The sequence below is a fragment of the Polypterus senegalus genome, chromosome 7, assembly GCF_016835505.1.
Source record: "Polypterus senegalus isolate Bchr_013 chromosome 7, ASM1683550v1, whole genome shotgun sequence".
Lineage (NCBI taxonomy): Eukaryota > Metazoa > Chordata > Cladistia > Polypteriformes > Polypteridae > Polypterus > Polypterus senegalus.
In genome coordinates, this window is record NC_053160.1 from 27304404 (window position 1) to 27329791 (window position 25388).

Below are 25388 nucleotides of genomic sequence, written 5' to 3' on the forward strand. Positions count from 1 at the left end.
ACGGCTTTTGCGACCCTGAATTGAATTAAACAGGTTTGAAAATACATGGAGAGCAACCAGTCATTATTTTTATAAAATGCCTTTCACAGCTTGTGCCATTGCACTGCTGCCTGTACTCAAGTTTGCTGCATAGATAAATCAATCCAAGTCTCCTTTATACAGCACCTCTTGGTTTGTAGAAGAAACGTTAAATTGTGTTTTTCTTATTGTAAATCAGAATGATGGTCCAGCCACTTCATGGATCCAGTGTCCTTGGTTCCTGGCTGCTGTCTGCCTGAACTTTGCACGTTCCTCCTGTGTCTCGATGCCATTTTCTCCAGGTACTCCTGCTGAGGTGCTGGTTTGGCTACTCGGCAATTTTGTCTCGAAGGGTGTTGATGAATAATCAGGTTTTGGCATTTTATGACTGTCATGTTTACCGTTGTGTCTGTCCTCAAACGACGGACACCTCGAATATATGAACTGGCACTTATGGACCACTTCGTGTTTGCTTTGTCAGAGCTATTTCTCCTTTTGTAGGTGCCATTTTTTCAATGCTTTCATTTTTCGGAGTTATCTACTGTATATACATGTGCACATTTTTCATATTAGCATATATTAGAGAACACAATCTTACTATCAGCTGTGCTGCACGACGCGCGGAGTCGCCTTCTCGTCCTCCACATCCCCTCCCCATCTCCGTATCTGAGCGGTGACAGCGTCGCTCACATTCTCTCCCCCCTCATCTCGCCGCCAGCCCCAGGAAGGGGGCGGGGAAATTGTGACGTCACTCGGTCTGTGGGCCGGGATGCCGACTGAGTGTGTGAGCGCAGAAAGCCTTGCAAGTCTCAACACACGTTGAATGGAGAGGAAAGTAAGCGGTGCGAGGAAAGGCAGCTTTCGAATGAGAAGTGTGTGCGAGTAGCAGGGAGCCATCAAGGACTCACGGAACAACTGAACCGACTTGAGGACCGGGGCGCAGAGCGGATCTCACGTGCGGCCACGCGTCCATTCATTGCCCGAATTCCAAACCGGGACAGACACCGAGGCGGGTTCGGTAAGTGACTGAAAAAAAAAATGTTTTGAACAGAAAATGTAAATAAACACCCGGGGCTCCCAGGCTGCATTGGCAGGTTTGTACTTTCACGGTGTGCGGTTCGGGCGCAGCCCCCTCGTACGCTTTGCAGCTTCTTTCAAACAAAGTGTCCGCGCTGGGACGCTGGTCCTGCAAGGGAGACTCTCACGATTGTGCACGACTGGGGCGTGCGCCCCGGGGACACTGATGTCAGCAGAGCAAGCCGCGGCGTGGCAGGTCGCCGTCCTCCTTCTAGGTGTGGAGCTTGGCAGCCACTCTCTTAGGAGGGTCCCTATGGTGAGGTATTAGTTCGCGGTGAGCCGCTCGCTGGCACAATTGAAGAGTTTCCTGTCACATCGACCGGGCTGCTCTTAGGGTGTTGTGGTCCGATCGCCGTATCCTTGAGTCACCAGATCACTTTTTTTTCTGGTGGCTTTGTGTGTGGATCTATCGGCCGTCACTCCTTGCTGTGTGAATCTTGGGTGGCCAGATCGCTCTTACAGGAGTCCGCATGCAGACCATTGCGCATTTCCCTTTTGTCTTCCCCTGCACCGAATTGTTTTTTAATTCTAAATTTTACATTTTTTATTTTGTAATTCTGAAGTGCTTTAATTCCAAATTTTCATCGACCGCGTCGCTTTTTTGTGCGGTTTCTCACTTGGAGTTGTGCGCTTTTCTCTGATCAGAGGACCGTTGGGCTTCCCGGTGCTGAACAGAGCGGATCGCCGCTATTCTGTGCAGAGTTACGTGGCAGCTTTCACTCTTAGGGAAAGACAGAGTGGCCGGGGGTCGTCTTTAAGATTCGTTAGACGTGTGTGGAGGGGGTCGTGCCAAGGTGCAGGGCACAGCGGCCGAGAGGTGCCGCCTTTAACCACCGGGTGGATCGCCGTGTCCGGATGTGCACAGCGGATTGGTGTAAATGGCAGGCGCCGGTGGTGCGCTCGGGTGCAACGCAAAGGCCGTTCACTCAGCTTGAATGTTTTACTCAATGAAAAAATCTTGTTTGATACTTAGATATGTCAGCCTGTTCGCAAAAGTAAAGTGAATTATTAGACGAAGGTGTCGTTTTGTCATGGTGCATACATACTGTGAATTGCGCTCTTTTAATACAAACACATTTTCATTTATATAGCGCCTTTCACATGCCCTACGCAGAAATTCAAAATGAACAACTCGGTATGCATAGTGTTGGATATAAAATAATCGCACAAAGGAGCCACAAACCTTTAAATTAGAAAAAGAGACAGTAAACCAGAATAAATATATAAAATACAAGAAAACAAAATGAACAAATGACATAATTTGCGATGCAAACGCAAACCCTCCTGAGCACCTGGACAGACAGGGTGAATTGAAAGAAGCCTCAGAATGTTAAATGCCCTCCTGAGCAAATAAATTTGAAGTTGTTTCATCAAAGAATTAATTGAAGTCGGCTGAGCTCATTAATTTCGAGAGGTCGTTTCAAAGGCTGGGCGCTATATCAGCTGAAGGCCTTGTCACAGGCTAGTTTGGGGCACAATAGACCTCAGTGGGCAGACAGGATGGAGCAGGGCACTGAAGTTGTGCGGCACAAAGCCATTTTTATACTTTATAAGTTAGTAATAGAATTTTATATTCAGTCCAGTAAGACATGAGGAGCCAGTGAAGGAGACGCAGGATGGCTGTTGTGGGCCTGCATGAGGACTCTTGTTGCAGAGTTTTGAGCCAACTACAGCTGTGACGACAGATTAGAAGTGGCACCTGCCAGTGGGCAGATATAAAATATATAAATCCACTGGTGTATGCCGTCGTTTGTCCTGCCTTGATTATCTGTTATTTCTGGTTTATGTAAAAAATATCAAAATGATTTGATAGGTTGGGGGCGCATTGGATTTTAATTAAAACGTGCAGATCACGACCGGTCTTCTTCCAACTGCTTTACTATTTTTGAAGAATCTGGTTAGAGGTGTAGGAGCTGGCGCAAATGCTGTAAGCATCGGGTGCAAGGCAGGAACCACCCTGGATAAGGTGCCAGTCACTCACAATCAGCCAGTTCACAGTCACTGTCGTCAAATGGGCATATCTTTGTGATGTGAGGGAAAACCCCCTACACTCCATGTATGTAGCAGTTGGGTCATCGTTTTTGTGTAGGCAGGTTGGCACGGTCGCACAGTGCTTAGACAGATAAAACTTTATTTGTCTCAAGGGGAAAATCTGGCTTTTTACGGAAGCTCAATAGATAAATAAATAAGCATACACACTACGGTCTAAACCAGACCACACCAGAATGACTAAAATGAAGAAAGCTGCCTTGGCAGTCATGGTCGCAGTGAGACATCATTCAGGCGTATTGCCGTTGGTATAAAGGAGCCCCGTCGTGTTTCTTGAGACACTTCTGGTGGATGATTTGTTGGCTGAAAGTCTTCAATGCTAGTGTGTCCAGCACTGTTCACCAGTTTTGTCTTCAATCTCTCCTCCACTTCTACCTCCAGGGGGTCCGGATTGTGCCCCGCTAGCGTGTTCTGACACACGTCTGCTGAATGATTCATTGGTTGAAAGTCCTCCGTGTTAGTGAGTCAGAGTGAGGGTGTGCAGCTTTGTTCACAATGGCACTCGGGTTTGTCTTCATTCTCTCCTCTTCTGCTGCCTTCAGGGGGTCCTGAGTGAATCCCGTAACTGTGTCCAGGAGTCCGAACCCCAGCGTGGTCACTATAAGACTGGATTTTGCAAGTTCTTCCTGTGCTTTTATGGATTTTACCTCCAGCTCTTCTGGTTTTTCTACCATCGTGCCAAAGATGTGCAGATTCATTTAGAATGCTTGTGGCATTCTGTGGAGGAATTGGGGTCTGGCTGTGGGTTTGGTGCTCACCCAATGACAAAAACGTACTTTATTTTGGCATTTAGTTGTCCTCCCTACATATCCAAATGCCCATTCAGGGTAACACCCTAGTGGTTTTGTTGGCAAGAATGGTTCCTGCCTTGTGCCCCTGTGGTGCCAGGATATGTGGATCCCTATACCTTTGGATTAGGCTGGTTTATAAAATGGATAGATAGATGGATACTTTATTAATCCCAAGGGGAAATCCACATACTTCAGTAGCAGCATACTGATAATGAACAATATTACATTAAAGAGTGATAACAATGCAGTAACATTATACTTTGTATAATGTTAACGTTTACCCCCGGGTGGAATTGAAGAGTCGCATAGTGTGGGGTCTCCTCAGTCTGCCAGTGGAGCAGGATGGTGACAGCAGTCTGTCACTGAAGCTGCTCCTCTGTCTGGAGATGATACTGTTCAGTGGATGCAGTGGATTCTCCATGATTGACAGGAGCCTGCTCAGCGCCCGTCGCTCTGCCACGGATGTTAAACTGTCCAACTCCATGCCTACAATAGAGCCTGCCTTCCTCACCAGTTTGTCCAGGCATGATGCGTCCTTCTTCTTTATGCTGCCTCCCCAGCACACCACCGCGTAGAAGAGGACACTCGCCACAACCATCTGGTAGAACATCTGCAGCATCTTATTGCAGATGTCGAAGGATGCCAGCCTTCTAAGGAAGTGTAGTCGGCCCAAATGTTAGGACTTTGTGTTACGACTACCCTCTAAATTTGACTGCGTATACAATTTTGAAATAAATATGAATGGTCAAAGTCAAAAGTCAAAACAAACTTTAATGTCATCTCAATCATACACCACCACGCAGAAGAGGCCGCTCGCCACAACCGTCTGATTGAACATCTGCGGCATCTTATTGCAGATGTTGAAGGACGCCAGCCTTCTAAGGAAGTGTAGTCGGCTCTGTCCTCTCTTGCACAGAGCATCAGTATTGGCAGTCCAGTCCAATTTATGATCCAGCTGCACTCCTGGGTATTTATAGGTCTGCACGGTCATAAAGTAAAGAGGCAGGGCTGTCTGTGCCATCCAGTACTTCCCAGTAGAAAACTCTTCTCCAATGCAGTAAATTGGCTCCTTTCATCATTTTGAAGCTCAAGTAATATCCGCGTTTTAAAATGTGTATCTGCGTTTGGCCTCTTTGGCTCATTCTCTATTAATTCTATATGCTATGGTGGTTCATATCAACGTATACTCAAATTTCACATTATTCTTACTGATTACGCATTTCAACTCAAAAGAAAACACTTTCTTGTAAAGTTGTGTTTTGCAGTGACAATCAAGAAAAGCCAAGTCTCTAGAAAAAGCAGGAATTGATGTAACATTGTACAGGAATGTTTTCCTCATTGACAATTGTGTATAGCACGTTCAAGAGTAAGCAGCTCCAGTGACCTAATAATAATATTATTTTCACTTATTATTTGACTGATGACTTTATCCAAGGTGACTTACAACATTTGCATGAAATTGGTTACATTTCTTTTGTTTGTCCAATTGGAGTGCAGGCAGGTGAAGTGACTTGCTCATAGTCAGAAGGTGTCAGTGGTGGGATTTGAACTCGCAGCCTCTGAGCTTGAAGTCCAAAGTCCAAAGTCTGCTTGTCAATAGTATTAGCCTTTGGTAAAAAGCCTACAGATATCGCATGAGAAAAGCATACATTAGTTACATAGTACTTCTGATACACTCGAATAAGAGATGGCACAATAACTGAGGCTCATTGTTTTACCAAATCTCCCTAGTAAAGTGGGTATCACAGCTCCAGTAGAGTCTGTATATTACTGGAGGACTTGCTTGTAGCGGTCAGGTGCCGCTAAGATTCACACCGTCAAGATGACAGTGATTTATTTATTTTTTATAGTGGATCCCAGGGACGTTCCCAGCCTTGGCTCGACCCGCACACACTCCCAAAAGAGACAAAAATACAGCACACTGGGGAATAACAATAATTAAAGAATGTATTGAAATCTATACTAATAAAAGGCAAAGCCCTCACTGACTGAATCACTGACTCACTCACTCATCCCTAATTCTCCAACTTCCTGTGTAGGTAGAAGGCTGAAATTTGGCAGGCTCATTCCTTGCAGCTTACTTACAAATGTTAAGCGGGTTTTCGAAGTTCTACGCGTAACGGTCATAACTGGAACCTACTTATGTATATATATACCGGCCATAGCCTGCAGCTCGGCCGCCGTGTGAGGCGGAGTTGCGTCCCTCATCGTCACACCTCCCACGTAATTGAGTGCCTGCCCATATAAGGCCGTCCGTCAGCGGCAATCCAATAGAAACACTCTAAATATTCGCGTGTGAAGGACTGTGCTTATGCAAATGAAGATGAGATGGTCAGGGTGGTGTTTGGCACAAACTCAGCGAAACCGCGAGAGAAACTTTTAAGTGTCGGGCCTTAGCTAACATTAAATAAAGCTGTGGACATCGCACGAGATAGCACAAGCACAGCTGAGGACCTTTGATGCATGCACTCTGAGCGGCTCACATGAACTGACTGTGAACGCAGTACGCAGAGAACAAGGAAGAGCTCCAAAGAGCGCTGAACAGAAAACGCATTACACGATTGAGAAGGCAGCAAAAGAATATGAAGCGAGTGACGCATACAAGCATATTCATAAAGGCAACTACTGCTGAAACAAAGCACGGTGTAAACTGTAAGTTTAAATAAGTTTATAGACAGGCTGGTGCTGGCGTTTGTCATGCCTACGACAAATACGATATTCGCGAGATACAAGTTTACTGAGAGGACGCAGGGTGGCGATATTACAGTAAACATATAAACACAAACACCACACAGCAAAGTCCATGGAATACTAAACCAGATGTACTGAGAGATGACGATTCGGGAGTCCAGAGATTTGCACGCTGCAAGGGAATGAAAAACAGTCCTACTGGTAGCCACTGTAAGGGTGAAGATGGATGGATGGTTCAGCAGCGCTCCTTTTCTTGCGGGGAAGCCAATGAATCCATAATCAATCCTCAGGACACAGGTAGACAGAAGACAATCCAGACCCCAACAACGAATACAATCCAGGACACAAAACTAATTATGGCTCAAACAACAGAAGGCATTCTCACAGTTAAACGGAACCAAAATACAACAACAAAACACACCATCCCCTCTTTTGGCCACCTGCCCTCCTTTTAAACTACTTTGGCCACCTTTGACCCCAATAGCCCCAGCAGTGACTGCTGGGAGATGCAGTTTTAATTCATAGTAGCACTGCTACATGCTTGTCCTAGGGATTGCAATTAGGAGAGTCCAGCATTCCTTTCTACAATTTTTACAAACAAATCTTTATTTTAGCACCTCTTCTACAGTGAACCACGATGCCCAAGGCCTTTACAGGTGTATGTTCTCAGTAGAATTATTTCCATGAATTTGTGTGGGTACATTAGGTGATTTGCTCACAGCCAAATAGAGGTTGAGACGTGAGCACTGAACCAGTGACTTCGGGGTTCATAGCCCACCCACCGCCTTAAGCCGCTACACCACACGGCTTTCTAGCGATTTGAGGTTCTGTGCAGAGATTGATTTGTTTAGTTTCAGTCGCGCTTCTGCATTTTCCAGAAAAGCATTTTTATCAGACATGGTTTATGTATTACAAAATAATGAATTAGGGGTTTTGCATGCTGCCCTTTATATATTAGTATGGTACCTTTATGTCAATTAATGTGAGATCCGTTGAGCTAAGATCTGGGATTCTGTCTTTGAGCTGCAGAGAAGACCGTCCTGCTGTCGTATTAGTTGAACGGCTCATCATGGGACACAAAGCCTTCAGTGTGACTGCTGTTTGCCGTATAATCCAGAATGTCGTTGGGTGCTGTCATTGTTGGTCTCTCTGGTTTGCTTATTTGCTTTTGCAGACCTGGTTGTTGACCTGGTAGAAATCCTGAATGTCAGCTGTGAAAGGGCGATGTTTAAATTCAAACGGTGAATTGAGAGGCACGGGCGAGTTGTCATGACTGCTGACAGCTCGTGGGATGAGAGCTCCCTAATTTGTTTTCTTTTGTGTGTGCTGCCGTGTACAACTAAAAGCAAACCTTTACCGCAGCCACTGCACTGCACGTTTCTGACACCCATGCATTGTGAACGGCCATCTTTTGCAGCCTGCACTCACTGCTCTAAAGTTTTGCTGAATTGGCATTTTTAAAACAGTAACTGGACTCTGGTCATTATTTTGTAATTTCCCATTTTTTTTTTCCTTTTTTCAAAAGGGAATTGTATCTTTCTGACTGGAGGGTAGGGCAGGGTCTTAGGTCACAGGCTTGTCTTTGGCAACCCAATGCCTACAGTCACCCACAATGCATTGTTCAAGTCGTGGTGTTGGATTTCCTTTGTCAGCTTTAGGCTGTGTTCCTCTAATTTTTTTTCCCTTTGCTTTACTTTAATGAATTATTCTTGAATGTCCCTGTCAATTTGCTGTCTTTTGTTCCTGTACATCACAAACTTGCTTGCGTAATCGGCTCCCATTTATGTTGTTTTTTACTTTCTGCGATGGCAAAATACTTGGATTATGTTGACCGTGTGGAGCTAAAGAGTGACAACTTGTCGGTCTTCATATCAAACAGCACAAGAGGCTCTTTCCAACAGAACTTTGGAATGCGGTCTACTTAACAGAATATCATTTATGAAGACATTATTTTTAGTATTATTATTGGGTGTCAGTCTGACGCCTTTCTTTCCCCAAGGTCGACTTACAAAATCAGGATTCGCAGCACCACGATGTTGTTTTACTGTGGCTGTTGGTGCTGCTCTCCTCTAGTTTCCTTTTCAACCTCAATTGGATTTCTGGTAATGACTTTAGGATGAGTTTCTAGCTTTCTTTTTAGATCCTCACATTTCTTGATGGTGAAAGCTTTGATCATTAATTAGCCATCTTTGAAAGAATTTTGCAGACACTTGATGCCTGCGGAGGTTTTGAAGGATAATGTTGGTATTTTTCAAATCGAGGTCAATTTTTCCACATTTTTTCTGCATATACTCACATATAAGTCGGGTCTCGAAACCCGAAAAATCGATCATAAAATCAGCCCCCGACTTGTACACCCGTTCAAAAATGCGACACTTCATTTTTTTTTTTTTCCATCTTCTTTCCTCCTCCAATTTCCCCTTGGAAGTAATAAAGTATCTATCTATCTATCTATCTATGAATCTCGCATCAGTTTCTCAGACACATCGACTTTTGTTGTAACAGCGCAGTTACCAATTTCTTTCTCTACTTCAACGATATTTAATTTAAACCAGCTTCATATTTTCTTCTGATTGAATGCTCCATCGTAGATAAGGGATGCTCTTACGATAAAGATGTATGAGGGTGTGAGATGCAAAAAACAGAAATCGGTGCAAACGTCACTTCAGAATAGTTCAGGTATTACCGTGTGGTCACGTAGGCACAATACACAGAAAAAAAAAGGCAGTGTGCTCCGAGGTTACTCTCTCAGGTGGGAGTTAGCATATCATAATCTCTTGGACCAATAGCTTGAGTTTTCCGCATTCGATTTATGTAACCAACATTATAAAATACCAGAAATTATACGGTAAAATCAAGTCCCGACTTATCCGCGAGTATATACAGTATGTATTTGCCATGCAAAATTGTTTTGTAAAGTTAATTTTTTAAGCCAAGACAGTTGTTGACTGACTCACTCTAAAGAAGATTTGATATGCTTTATTAATCCTTGAGGGGAAAATCGTTTTTTCACAAGACCTTTGGGGGTCGGAGCTCAGGGTCAGCCATTGTATGGAGCAACTTTCAGGTTAAGGTCCTTGTTCACATCGGAGTCAGATCCCCTCTGACAGTAATGGCATTTGAATTGGCAACCTTTCAGGTACAGTGGAACCTCGGGTTACGACCGTAATTTGTTCCAAAACTCTGCTCGCAACCCGATTTGGCCGTGACCCGAACTAATTTCCCCCATAGGATTGTATGTAAATACAATGAATCCGTTTCAGACCGTACGAACTGTATGTAAATATATTTTTTTGAAGATTATTAAGCACAAAAATAGTTAATTATACAATAGAATGCACAGCATAATAGTAAACTAAATGTACAAATATTGAGTAACACTGAGAAAACCTTGAACAAGGAAAACTAACATTGCAAGAGTTCACACTATAGCCTTACAAACCGTTCTCTGTAAACACTTTTTTTAATGAGTTTTAAGCACAGGGAAAAAAATGAAAATTTGAAAAATCCTTAATTTATACAAAAACTAACCATAAACAACCAAGAAAACTTTTACATGAGTCAATTTCTGCAATGAAGGAAGTGAGGAGGAACTGGATGGAGGAGAGATTACAGTTTTGAAGTAAAGTCCCTCTGCGTGATGCACGTCTGACAGAGAACAATGTACTGTACAGGGAGAGAATGAGCGCATGCGTAAATCACCGGCGCGTACGAACCGGAAGGGAAACTGGCTTGTTCGTCACCCGAGTGTGTGGTCGTGAGCAGATGCAAAAGTTTGGTGAACTTTTTGGTTGTAACCGGATTTGTACATGGTCCGAGACGTTCGTGACCTGAGGTTCCACTGTACCAGTGCAGATCCTTAGCCACAGAGCCACCATCCTTTATGTCATCAGCAATCATTCATCATTTCAGTTTTTTTCTTTTACCTTAGTGATCACTTCACCATTGCATGATGTCACATATTGCCCAAAATATAAGACATATAGTGCATCCGGAAAGTATTCACAGCGCATCACTTTTTCCACACTTTATGTTACAGCCTTATTCCAAAATGGATTAAATTCATTTTTTTCCTCAGAATTCTACACACAACACCCCATAATGACAACGTGAAAAAGGTTTACTTGAGGTTTTTGCAAATTTATTAAAAATAAAAAACTGAGAAATCACATGTACATAAGTATTCACAGCCTTTGCTCAATACTTTGTCGATGCACCTTTGACAGCAATTACAGCCTCAAGTCTTTTTGAATATGATGCCACAAGCTTGGCACACCTATCCTTGGCCAGTTTCGCCCATTCCTCTTTGCAGCACCTCTCAAGCTCCATCAGGTTGGATGGGAAGCGTCGGTGCACAGCCATTTTAAGATCTCTCCAGAGATGTTCAATCGGATTCAAGTCTGGGCTCTGGCTGGGCCACTCAAGGACATTCACAGAGTTGTCCTGAAGCCACTCCTTTGATATCTTGGCTGTGTGCTTAGGGTCGTTGTCCTGCTGAAAGATGAACCGTCACCCCAGTCTGAGGTCAAGAGCGCTCTGGAGCAGGTTTTCATCCAGGATGTCTCTGTACATTGCTGCAGTCATCTTTCCCTTTATCCTGACTAGTCTCCAAGTTCCTGCCACTGAAAAACATCCCCACAGCATGATGCTGCCACCACCATGCTTCACTGTAGGGATGGTATTGGCCTGGTGATGAGCGGTGCCTGGTTTCCTCCAAATGTGACACCTGGCATTCACACCAAAGAGTTCAATCTTTGTCTCATCAGACCAGAGAATTTTGTTTCTCGTGGTCTGAGAGTCCTTCAGGTGCCTTTTGGCAAACTCCAGGTGGGCTGCCATGTGCCTTTTACTAAGGAGTGGCTTCCGTCTGGCCACTCTACCATACAGGCCTAATTGGTGGATTGCTGCAGAGATGATTGTCTTTTTGGAAGGTTCACCTCTCTCCATAGAGGACCTCTGGAGCTCTGACAGAGTGACCATTGGGTTCTTGGTCACCTCCATGACTAAGGCCCTTCTCCCCCGATCGCTCAGTTTAGATGGCCGGCCAGCTCTAGGAAGAGTCCTGGTGGTTTCAAACTTCTTCCACTTACGGATGATGGAGGCCACTGTGCTCATTGGGACCTTCAAAGCAGCAGAAATTTTTCTGTAACCTTCCCCAGATTTGTGCCTCGAGACAATCCTGTCTCGGAGGTCTACAGACAATTCCTTTGACTTCATGGTTGGTTTGTGCTCTGACATGAACTGTCAACTGTGGGACCTTCTATAGACAGGTGTGTGCCTTTCCAAATCATGTCCAATCAACTGAATTTACCACAGGTGGACTCCAATTAAGCTGCAGAAACATCTCAAGGATGATCAGGGGAAACAGGAGGCACCTGAGCTCAATTTGGAGCTTCATGGCAAAGGCTGTGAATACTTATGTACATGTGCTTTCTCAGTTTATTTTTATTTTTAATAAATTTGCAAAAATCTCAAGTAAACTTTTTTTTTTTTTTTTTATTATTTTTATTAATTTTATTTCACTCCATACAAAGCAATCAAGTTTTTACAAAAAGAAAACTAGAGTTAAGAACAGATCGATCCCCACCCTTGAGAGAGAGAGCAAGCCAAACGGCATAAAAATTTTACAGCTTTTAAACATACCAAGTAAACTTTTTTCACGTTGTCATTATGGGGTGTTGTGTGTAGAATTCTGAGGGAAAAAATGAATTTAATCCATTTTGGAATAAGGCTGTAACATAACAAAATGTGGAAAAAGTGATGCGCTGTGAATACTTTCTGGATGCACTGTACATAAGATATGCATTGTGTTGGTAACTCGTAACTTTAAAAACTTCTTGGACTATGTAGTATGCGTTGCTTTAAACATGATACCCTACTGCTCTTAACATTGTGTGAGTTTAGCAATGTACGTTCAGCTCATCCACATAAATTTACTGATTTCTGAAATATTGAGATAGATTATTTCAACCAGGAGAAGGAATAATGTAATCACCTGATAACCCAATTTTCTCAAATCGGAATGAGGGTTTACATGGCATTTTAGAAGTCAGCTTTCTGTGAATAATCGTGTTATTGAAGCTCATGTGAACGCGCTAAGAGTGGGCCCATCAGTATCTACATCCAGAGAGATTATACAGTACATATGTCAATAAGAATTCTAACAGGAGTTGAGGTTTTATAGCGTGATATGTGGAGTACTAATTAAAGGAGGCATTGCTTAAGTTATAAACTTCAGACCTCATCTGAGGTAGTGTACGGCTTTAGTCTCCATATTCACAAAAAACGACATTAGCAAGACTAGAGAAAGTCCAGAGGAGAGCAACTAGGCTGATTCTGGGACTGAGCGCTATAACTGTCATTGAGGGAGCTGAGACTTTTCAGTTTAAGCAAATGGAGATGAATGGGTGACGTGATGAAAGTGATGGGAATGAGTACAGTGGACCCCAGCTGTTACTTTAAAACGAGTTTGGCCAAGAACACAGAGACATTTGGTAACTTGTTAAGAGCAGATATCGCACAAGTGTTAGAACGACTTTCTTTACGTAAGGAACCCTAGACACGTGGAATAAATGACCAAGTAGTGTTGTAGAGAGTAGGACCTTCAGATGTCGGCTTGATACAATCTTTGGAGGAATTAGGTAGATAGGGTGGATATACTTGTTGCCCTGTTCTCGTCACCATTTTTATAATGTTCTAATTTTAGGACCCTGTAAACAATAGTTTATTTATCGTGGAATTTAAATAGGGTGCAGCTTGTTTTTTTCAAATGTGCTGCATATGTAATAAAGATTTGCTGATCATAGACACAGCATGGCTTCTGTTATTATGCATAAATCCCAAATTTAAGAGCCATTTATTACAATAAGACATACATAATTTATAGAAAGTTTCCAATTGGATTGCAGCTCTCTGTTTTCATAGCTTGTTAAGTCAATGTCAGGGTGACGTTGAGCTGCAAACCAAAGCCTACAACTCGAGGCCCTGTTGTCTCCTGGGGCAGTGCCAGTTGTGCACACCAGCACACCCACACCCACACATACTGGAACAATACAAGAGTTTAGAGGCACAAGTCAGGATAATGATGAGTTGGAGTGGAAATTGGAGCCTCTGGAGGAAAGCCATTTGCACAACTTGCAAGGACCACAAAATGTACAGTAACCATATCTGGGAGGACATGTTATGTTTTTATCTTGGTTTACAAAATGACAAAAATTTCTTTAACCCCATAACTCATTTCTGGTTTGAACAGAGACCTAAGTCTATCCCAGCAGCACCAATTCAGAAGACAGCCCTGGACAGGGTGCCAGTCTGCTGCAGGGCACATTCGCAAAGGCCAATAAGTAAACGCCAGTTCACCTAACCAGCACGTCTTTGGAGATGTGGGAGGAAGAGTGGAGAACCCATTGTAAAAACTACACAGACCGGGGCTGAGTGGTGTACTGCTAGTGGAGAAGAACTGCAAAACCCACATTTTAAAATGGTACGTTACCAGGATTTTTGGTACTGGAAGTAACCCTATGCTTTCCTCTTGCCCACCCCTCAGCATTCCCTCAACACTCTGTAGTGTATACATGTATGAGGTGTGATCAGAAAATACGATGAATGTTTAAATAAAAGAAGCCAAAATATTTACAGTAAAAGATACATTGCCATTAATCCCCCACCGAATACTCCCCCTCGCTTCGGACACTCTTTTCCCATCATTCTTGCCGCTTTCTGAATCAGTTCTGGAAGTCTTCTTTCATGAGTGTCTTTAGTTGCGCCGTTGTGGCTGCCTCGATGTCCTGAATCGATTCAAAACGTTTACCTTTCATGGGCCTTTTAACTATGGAGAAGAGCCAGAAGTCGCACAGTGCCAGGCGGATGAGGACACACCGTAATGTTTTTATTTGACAGAAATTCCCGTACCAGAAGCGAGGTGTGACACGGTGTGTTGTCATGATGAAGGATGAAACCGTTTGCCCCTTTCTCAGGTCGTTTTCTAAGCACGTCTTTTCTTAAATGCTCTAATAAGCCCTTATCATATTCGGAGTTGACCGTAGTGTTCCTGGGTACAAATCCCACTCGCACAATTCCATCAAGGTCAAAAAACACAATCATCATCGCCTTGATGTTGGATCTTGATTGACGTGGAAGGAATCAAGGCAGCCATGACAGTGCAACTAAAGACACTCGCGAAAGTGAACTTCTAGAACTGCTTCAGAAAGTAGAAAGAGCGATGGGAAAAGTGTGTCCACAGTGGGAGGGATTCATGGCAATGTGTCTTTTACTGTAATTTTTTTTTATTTAAACATTCATCGTATTTTTTGATCTCACCTCGTAAAAACGTCCGTTCTGAAGACTTCACTAAATAAAACCACATTCTTTGTGTCGAGACCCCCCCTTTATAACTTCACAGGGAACCCCCTCTTTGTTACAGTTGAGACTTAATGGGGACCCCCCCCCCATTGCATTCAACAATTGTACTCTTCATGCCTTCAGACTATCAAGGGGGAGGCGGCACAGTGGTGCGGCACACCAGTGAGGCTGTTGTAAGATGGGATGGTTTGGTACCGATACTGAGGTCCGAATGGTGGTATCGTCATAGACATCAAAATTTTAGCACCAGTCTGACATTGACACAGACACAAGGAGAACTTGCAGACTCCATTCAAACACATAGCACTGGATCCACTATGCACTGCGCCACAGTGCTGTCTTTTTTTTACTATAGTTTTCTTGCATAAAATGCAAATAGCAAAAGGACAAGGCTGAAAATTCATTTTGGTTTACAGCCATATTAGCACGTAGGATCTTTCTGCTCTGTACTCTGGGTGTTGATGCTCTGTCAAAGGAGTACAACACTTACTTGCTGACAAAAACAGAAAAGGGAGAAAAGATTTTGGCATTGCTTGCATTTTCTTTTGGCCCATAAAATTGCTATAATAAAATGTCTCCCTCCTTCATTATGTTTGCAAAGCCTTTAGTTGAATAACATTTTTATTGCCAAAAAGTAAAATACCAAATTCAAGCCTATTCATTCATGCTTGGCAGCTCCATGTGTAATTATACTAACGGCTGCTTTTGTGTAGTTTAGGAGAGAGGGTTTGTGTGTGTGTTTTAAAGATGTCAGCCTGTTTCGTATGCACGGTTTTTCTTGTTTGGTGTAAAATGAGGTTTGTGAACGGGCATCTCCGGCCATCTTCAAGGTGGCAATAAGTTAAAACCACTTTGAGTACATTACTTCTCTGTGAATCTCAGGATTAAAAGAGAAATTCAAGTTTTCATTATCATTATGTTGTAAAATGTATTTGTATATACAGTACCTGCATTGCCCTTTGATAACCTGGTGCCCTGTCCAGAGCTGTCACCTGCTTTGCACCCGGTGTCGCCAGGATAGGCTGTGGCTCCCCGGTGAGCCTAAATTGGATTTAGTGAGTTTGTAAGTTTGCATTTTGTAACCTGCCTGTCTGGTTCAGGAACGAGTGCCGACCTCAACAACAATGAACACAATTCAGGAGCCATCTTCATTCTGAGAGCATCATGGACCAGCCTAGAACCACCAAAGAACATAACCTGCCTGACTTTGGGGCGTGAGAAAGAAAAAACAGTCTTTTAGGAGGAAAATCCAGACAGACTTGAGGAGAATGAGCCAACCCCACAAGGACAGTGGCGGGCCCTAGTTTTGGGGGCTGTGAGGCAGCAGAGCTGAATACTGTGCCACCCCGCATCTATAGGGTGGTCCAGATCTAATTATGCAATTTTCATTACGCTAAAACTTATTAAGTAGATTACATAGAAAATCACCCAAAAAATCAGGGACCATCGAGAAGTGTGTGAACTGATGACGTCTATCTATCTATCTATCTATCTATCTATCTATCTATCTATCTATCTATCTATCTATCTATCTATCTATCTATCTATCTATCATATAGTGCCTTTCATATCTATCTATCTATCTATCTATCTATCTATCTATCTATCTATCTATCATATAGTGCCTTTCATATCTATCTATCTATCTATCTATCTATCTATCTATCTATCTATCTATTATACAGTGCCTTATCTATCTATCTATCTATCTATCTATCTATCTATCTATCTATCTATCTATCTATCTATCTATCTATCTATCTATCTATCTATCTATCTATCTATCTATCTATCTATCTATCTATCTAGTATATAGTGCCTTATCTGTCTATCCTACCTTTTTACCTTCAGTTTTAGTAGCCGGCTTATGGACCGTCCATGCTAAGAGCACATTTAGTAACTGACAGGACCAACCTGTTTGGATGGAAGTTCCCGGCGCTGGGCTTCCTCGTAAAGTTCCGGTTATTGTGAGCCTCTCTTGAGTGCTGGGCACGTAGAAGCACTGAAAGTTAATGGTACGCGATATTGTTTGTTTTGTTCCACATGATAAATATCATTCTCTTCTAAAAACAGCATGTACAGTTTCCTGGTCTTCCCTTGAGTATTTCCCGTTACCTGATGGATCAGATCCATGGCTGAGCAGCAGTATGGTATGCTAGTAAAAAGGCTAAGTACATTTTGGCATACCAGACAAAACCCTTCACATTCCTTTTATTTAGAGGGAAAATGTTTACAATTCAGGAGTGGATTTTCTTTTGTTGTCTTTCATAACACATAAAGACACTTAATACATGCAAACAGTGATCTGTTGATGATAGTAAAAAGTTGGATGTTAGCAGCGCAGCAGGGCGGATTAAAGGCCTCTGTGTAATGAGGGATTACTCCTAATTTGTCTCCGTCAATATTGACAAAGCTTTAGAGAGCGGAGGCCCACACCTTCTAACATTTGTTCGCTCATTCTTGCTAGATGTTGGCTGACAGGCGGTGTCACCTGTGACTGGTGCAGACAGGCGTTAAGAAGCCAACATCAAGAACGGCCCAAGCTTTCCGTTTCCTTAGGCACATGTGGGTGTATAATGGCACGTGTCCTTTTACTTGATTTGCTTTACCTGTCATTTTATATTTTGTAGAATATGCCTGTGCTGTGCACCAGTTCCCCACCATCCTGACGTGGGTATGTGGTTGTGTCAGTTTCGGTTTTGTGCCACGTGGTGCTGGGATCATCTCCAGTAACAGACACACCAGGTGATGGATGCGTAACTGTGCGCTTTTGCTTTTTAAATATTCTGAACGATTGCTGTGTTTCACATAGGATGACAAGACAATGTGGCGTCATGTAGGGCTATATAATGAGTCACTTCGGTGTTCATGTATGACATTTTTTATTTCTATGAAGACCCAATGCTTGTAAAAGTAGATCCCAACATGCTGTATTCATCAGTGGTTTGCCATCTTAAAAATACTTAGTCACTAGTGAAGATGATCCATGTCTCTAAACAGCTTAACGGGCAGGGCAGGAGGAGGAGAGGATGTTGCGAGACAGCGTCTTGTGTCCCGTGCAGCTGCAGTGGGCTTCGTCCCCCCATGACTTCGAACCTCGCTAAGTGAGTTCAGTTGATGGAAGGATGGAAGTTGTTGCCAGTATCTTCTATATGTGGGAATCTCTGCACGTTGAAGTAAGTAACTGCATTAACAGAAACATCTGCAAATGGTTAATGAACCACAATATCAATAAACTTTTCTGAGGCGGAGAATTCATTTAAAAATGCAGATCACTGGCACAAGGGTTTCCAGCAGGCTAAATTAATGGGAGTGTAGGCTACATAAAATAACAAGCTTTCAATTAACGTCTAACCGTGTCTTCAAATTCTAGGTCTTGGGCTAACTTCAGCTACTAATTTGAAGCTTAATAAATATAAAGAAATCGGTCATTTTGCTTGATGAAAAACTGCTGTTTTTTTAAAATTTTATTATTAAAGTACTCCGTGTATGCAAAGCAGGCCACATTCCGCCTCAGAGTTCTTAGATTCTGGTTGGTGCATTCAGCATTGACTGTGCATGTTCTACTGGTTGTTAATTGTCACCTCTGAATTGTGTTGCGAGACCACCTTCTCAATATCTTTATGAGGAGAAAAATTGACCAGGAAGTGTAAAACGTGCTTCTTAAACACAGTCACAATACAAGCAGAGGACAGAACTGAGAGGACCGAGAGATCGAGACATCAGAAGGGCAAAGTCAAAGTCGAGCAATGGAAAGGATTACGGGACACTAGGGCCTACTTTAATCATAGCTAACTACAGGTTAAATTCCTTTACAATGAAGTGCCAGGGACCTAAAAAATATTGCGTTGTAATGAGATTCTGTATTTGTTACTATAGTGCTTTCTTTAAGTTGCGTCCAGGCGTTTGCAGTCATTTCAATGGCTTCTTTGACATTAATTTTGATCTCCTCCTGTCTGCAAGTTTTGCTGAGGAGAATTTTTCTGCACATTTCCTTGCGATTATACACTTTCAGGGTGCAAATGATCCAGTGCCCAAATCCAGTGGGTGAGGCACTGCTGTGCTTTTGGGCGGGAGGAATTCAACGCAAACATTATCTAAATGTGGAAGTATGTTGTGGGCAGCACAGTTATCAATCAGGAGCTGAATCATCCATTTCTTCTTCGTCATATTGTGAGGTTTCTGAACTCTTTTGGGATTCCAAAAACGGGACGACACACCGAACTGCATCCCGAAGCGCGATTGCCGCGTCTGTGTAAGATTGTCCGTTGCCAGGTTAGGACAACAGCAGGCTCTCAGCAGTGCAGTAAAGCGTCACAGAAGGGAATCCTAAAAGGTCGTGGGCGCACTATAAATCCCTGTCTTGCACCCCAAAACACGAGGCTGAGTCTCAGCACTTTAGCAAACCTGCTTTATTCATCTTGAAACAGGAACGGCACACTTATTTATTGTAGCGTCATCTGCCACTCTGCTATACACAGCCATAGTAGTCAGGCAGGGTCATCGCCAGGTTAGTGATCAAGTAATCCTGTTCCCTCCATTTAAAATGTTCCTTGCATCACCCATCAAGATCTTTTCTGTTTGCTTCGGCAGTGAGACGCAGCTGCGCTGTGAGCCTATTGTTGCCCCAGCAACAGATAAACAGTCTTCCACAGACACGGGATCGCACTTCGGGACGCTCTCCGGCGTGTCGTCCTATTGGGGGAGGTCCCAAGAGAGTTTAGAAACCTCACAATAGTGACTTTGCTTTTTCTTGAATGAGTGCCGCATTAATAGGAATGTTTTTTGATCGAGCATCACTGAATCACATAAAAACGGCTTTTTTAGTGTCTTCAAACGCAGCAGTTCGCATACGTTTGAAACCCGAGATTTTTATTCTCTTTTTGCTCAGTCTTTCAAGAAAGTTGACAGTGTCGATTGCGAAATTCCGAATTCACTGGCAATGTCTTTTTCTTTTTGCTGGAATCGAGAGCTGCAAAAATTTTAAGATTTTTTTCCTAATGTAAAAAAAAATTATAATTTTTTTCGTGTCTGCCGTTTCTATAGAAGGGTGACATTGAGTTCAGTTCCAATGGATGTTTTTCAAATGTTGACAAGCAATAAGCAAAAGGTATCACTGAAAACCACAGAAAACAAAAACGGCAAAAAAGAAACAGTACGAGGAAAGTCAGAGGAAAGAAAAATTTTTTTACAATGTTTCTGTTGGGGGTTTGTTGTGCACAACTGAGCTGCAACCACAGAACTATCTGCTCTGTGGATGATTCATTCAAGCATTTCAAGGTCACTTCGTTGTAATGAAAGTATCTGCTGAATGTACTTAATAGTAACGAGATTTCTATAGACTCGTGTCGTATGGGGAAACTGTCGGGACCGTAAAAATACTTCGTTGTAATGAAAATTTCGTTGTAAAGACATTTGTTGGAATAGAATTTTACCTGTATCTCTAAATCCTTTGCAAGATTCGAAAGTGTGTTCACTGAAGAATAGTTAGAGATATGAATGCCATTTTTATAGCGTCAAACATTGTGATGTCAGTAGCACAACTGAATCGGTCACGTGGCTCAGGCTGTTGTGTCAACAAAGAAAATGAGAGTTGATGTTGAAATAAAGTTTAAACTGTGACCAGTAGGAGGCATTGCAGCAGCTCAAACCTCAGACACAACCACCATGACACAAGCCTCACATTCAAATAAACGTTTTATTACAAAAAAGTACCTTACAAAAGGCTTTGACAGTAACAAAACACGTGTGCTCTTTTCCTTCTCTTTTTCTCTCTCCATTCACTCCTCCAGGCCCTTCGTCCTCCCAACTACAACTCGCCTGGATGAGGTTGAGTGGCTTCTTTTATTCTTTTAACTGCAGCACCCACGGAGCCCAACAAAGATGCCCTATAGGACTACAGCTCCCAGCATGCCTTGTGGGAGTCAGCACAGGTAGCTATACCCGGGGAGGCTGCCACCTAGCATGTTGGAGTAAGCATGTAGTCCTCAAAGCACATGTATTTTTACATTTAAGGAATGTTTATCTGCTAATATTAATGAATTGAATCTGTGCCTTAGAATATGTCGATTTTTTTTGTTAGAGAAATGGTGAAAGCTCCTTTTTTAAATTAAGCTTTATTCCATACACATATATGTTTCATAAGTGCAATACAGAAGAAATTAAACAATATGGCAGCCTGCAATTATGAGAAGGATATTTTCTTATATGACACATATTTATTGGATAAATATATTCTCTGCATATTTTATTAGATACAAAAGATGCAATTTTATGGGAATTGTATTTATTTTAGTATTTTTATTATCACTGGAAAATAGGCCTGTAGAATTTAATTTTGTTAATAACAAATGAACAGTTAACAACAATAGTTTAATTATAAAAATGCCAAAGTTAACACTTAGAACATAAAGCTTCTCCTCATCAGGTTATACAGAAGTTTAGTTAGTGTAAAAGGCTTTTTAAAAAGATAAAGGGAAAAAAATCGGATTCAGTATCACATTCGGACTATCCAGTAACATGATATTGGTATCGGCCTAATAAAATCTGATCGGAGCATCTCCAATTCCAAGTAATTTCACCTCATTTATTCTGTAACACAATATACTGAACATCTGTAGAAGCAGAGCGAGCTAACATCATGTATGAAAAAACAACGCTGAAACTGTTACTACCCCAACATAAGAAACTGAACAAACTGATGCTGGTATTTGTAAAGGAACACGCTCACAACAAATGTGTAGCCTTTGTCCACTGTTGATGTTTTTGTTGTGATGTGCTATTCAACAGTACTGTTTTCATTATAAAAATCCATTTTTGGAAGTGAAAGGAGAGAATTGAAATAAATGTGGTCCATTGCTAGCTAAATAGCAGAAAAGATGTTTGCTCATCAAAATGTCACTTTCAAATTTTGTAAAAACTGATTAATTAATTACATAAAAAACCTAAGAATTTGACAGACCAGAGGAGATCATTCAGTCTGTCAAGCCCATTTGTTTAGCTAAGCTGTCCCAATATCTCCTCCAGATTCTTCTTAAAGGTGGTCTAGGTTTCTTCTTCAACTCTGTGTCTATCTCAGTAGATTGTTCCAGAGTCCCACAACTTTTTGCGTAACGAAGTGCTTCCTGGCTTCAGTCCTAAACGCCCTTCACCTTAATTTCCACTGATGTTCTCGAGTACGTGATTCACAGTTAAGCCGGAAGAATGTTTGCTAAATTGGCTTTATCAATGCCTTTGAGGATTTTGAAGGCCTGGATCAGGTCTCCACTCAGTCTCCTCAGCTCGAGATTAAACAGGTTTAAATTTCTGAATCTGTCAGATTGTGACATTTCCTTAAGTCCCATGATCCCCTTGGTAGCTCTCCTCTGCACAGCTCCAGGTACTGCTGTGTCTTTCTTACACCGTGGTGACAAGAACTACACACAATACTCCAGATGTGGTCTTACTAATGCATTATATAGTTTGATCATAATGTCCTTTGACTCAAATTCAACATTTTTATGATCTAATCCAACATTTTATTTGACTTTTTAATTGCTTCTATACCTTGCTTAGTCGATGAAAATGTTTTAAGATAAACCCTTTACTCCTTTTCAGAGGTTGCTTCCTGTATGTTGGCGTCTCCCATCTTGTATTTATAGTTGATGTTCTTTTTGACCATGTGTAGCACTTCGCCCTTTTCTACATTAAACTATTTTTTCCTGGTGTTTGCCCAGTTCTGAGTGTTGTCCAGGTCTGTCTAAATTGTTTTTGATGCCACCTCATTGTCTGCCATGCCTCCCATTTTAGTGTCATCTGCAAATTTGACAAACTTACTAAACCAGAATCAATTTCATTAAAATAAATCAAAAAAATGAATGGCCCATACTCAATGTGGAGCATTCTCCTCTTATGTGTACTATTTATCTCCTGCCAGTTAACTAATTAGAGATCCAGTAGGTTACCCCTGATGCCCACAGCTTCTAGTTTCAGAATTAAACATTTAAATAGTGCTTTCCTAACTTACCCAAAGCACTTTTACATAGACAGTGGGGAGCCATTTCAACCAGCAGCAATGTGTAGCATTCACTTCGGTGATTTGACAACAGTCATTCTTACACCAGCACCATCACCACACATTAGCTATTAGGTGACGAAGGGATGAGAGGGATAGTTAGCCATTACGGGACAGGAAGGACTAATTCAGAGCGCAGAGTACAGTGGACATAGCCAGTTGTCCTTCAGGAGGACTTTCCTTGAGAGCAGTCGGGCTTCTAACTGCCAGTGTGTCTTCATTTCACAGCTGATTCTCTCCATTTCCACCTCACTAGATTCTCAATATTTTTATTTATTTGAGAATGTTATTGCAGCTTTTTGTATTTGCACATGGAAGCCTTTGTAATGTCTAAAATGCTCTCTGAGTGTTTGACTAGTGGTGATGGTCCAGGTGACCATTGATCCTGTTTTGTGCTTCAGCAGTGGCTACTAGTCACTATTCACAGATCCGAAGGTCCTGTGCCTAACCATGCAGAATCCATCCTGGTGAAGCTGTCACTTAGTTCTAAGGGAACGCTCTCTTGCTTTTTTCATTCCATCCCGTTTTGCCGTTCTTGTCTTTTTGGATGTTTTCCTAACACGCTCAGGCTGTGATCAGCCCAGTTTAGAATGAGGAAGTCCTGTGATTACGCGTTACATTTTGAGCACTTTCATAAGAGTGCAGCTTCACCTTACATTTTTTAAATTGTCTATTGTTTTTTGCTTTATTGATATTTGACTTATGTTAGCATTAGGCCAAGGTTAGCCTCTAGAGTCTGACCCTAGCTTGATAATATAATCTATATATATAATTCACTAAGGCAAGACACCCATGGAAAGCACGCCGGAAGGGGCGTGGATTCACAACGCGCAGACAAGTAAGACACCTATGGCGCACGCAGAAAGGAGCCACGCTCACCAACTCCAAGACCATTGGATACGACGACAACTCGCAGAGCCACGCCTGCCAACTCGGACGCGACGACACAAAAAAAACGGCGTCATTTATATTCGTCTGTCGTAGAGGCCACGTTGACTGTTCATAGAGGCATGTTTCTCGCGGAGGTGAATCGCCATATGCAGCGTGTAAAACGGTTTGCGAGGGGAATCCCATGGGATCCTTAAAACAATCCTTTACAACTGAGGTTAAAACACAATGAAGTAAGCAGTCTTTAAAAACCGAGTTTTCGGTTTACGACGCACGACCGCGAGCACCATAGCAAACTGTTTTACACACTACATGCAGCAATTCGCATCCGCGACAAACATGCGTCTTCTTAGATGATCCTGCAGGAACACAGAAAGTCTACGTGAGTCACAGGTGCATCTGGACTGTGCAAAGACGACAACAACTCAAGTGACGAGTTGGAGGTGGGCACATGAGCGATGGCGGTCTGCCAGTTTTCAGTCACGGACGATTGTGTGTTGGTTCGTTCCGTGCATTGTTACAATGTTGCTTTTCTTGCTGGTTTATTACATTACCGATTTTTTTAAATGTTAATTTTCTCCCTGTGCTTAAAAATCATTAAAAAAACCAGCCTGATTATGCGGCGTATGGTACACCGCGGGTTACGTTAGTACTATATATACATGTACCATTAGATCATCGTTTCCACACCTTCAATTTAATGTTACAGACAGATATCAGATTTTTGCTACTGACCTCAATTTTTCCTTACAATCATACGTTAGAGCTCACTCGAACAGTTCTGACATTTACTCGGACCAGAGCTCACCTGTCCATCTATAGAGCGCAGAGTTAAGTACTTTATGCAGTAATCATTCAAAAATTCTGAAATACCCATAGGTTAAGCAGCATATTAAAAAGCAAAATTATAAGTGAATAAAGGCATTTCACCTGGGGAGAATACAGTCAGTCCTCAACATTTGCACTTTCAACTATTGTGACTTCAAGTATTTGCGCAGTTTCATTTGTAACTTTTCTTTAATTTATTTTGTTTTACTTTTGTGTTGGCAATCTCACACATTTGCTATTCGCTATGCGGTGTAGAGAAGAAAATGAGATGTACAAATTTAAGGAGCGGTAATAAGTTCTTTTGAGAATGGAGTTTGGACTTTGCACTAATTTATACGGTAGGGTGTGCTCTGGTACTCTAGTATTGATTTGAAGTTTGATTGACATGGGGTGAGGGTACTGAATTAGATCCAATATCTGTCTTATTCACCCTACCGTTGTGGAGAGCTTCCTGTGCATTCGTTGTGAATTGTTTTGCCCCCTAAAAATAATGCAGTCCTTTGAGCTCTAAGCCCAAGTTTGCAAAGTCACTGATGCAGCTTAGTGAGAAGATAAATGTGTTTGATAAACTTCCTGACAGAATGTCGGCTGCCGTGAGTTTGGTGTTAACGAATTAGTCAGCTGGCTTGTGA

At 42.2% G+C, this 25388-nt stretch overlaps 1 protein-coding gene across 2 annotated transcripts in view; it reads left to right on the forward strand.

Moving 5' to 3' along the window:
* Positions 1-770: 770 nt before the first annotated feature.
* The window catches only part of lhfpl2b (LHFPL tetraspan subfamily member 2b), a 246176-nt gene continuing 221558 nt past the window's right edge, over positions 771-25388 (forward strand). Inside the window, exon 1 of one of the 2 annotated variants that reach the window (XM_039758387.1) lies at positions 771-1036. The gene's annotated coding sequence lies outside the window, so the exon portion shown is untranslated. The remainder of the gene's footprint in view (positions 1037-25388) is intronic. The other variant, XM_039758389.1, reaches the window with a different exon arrangement.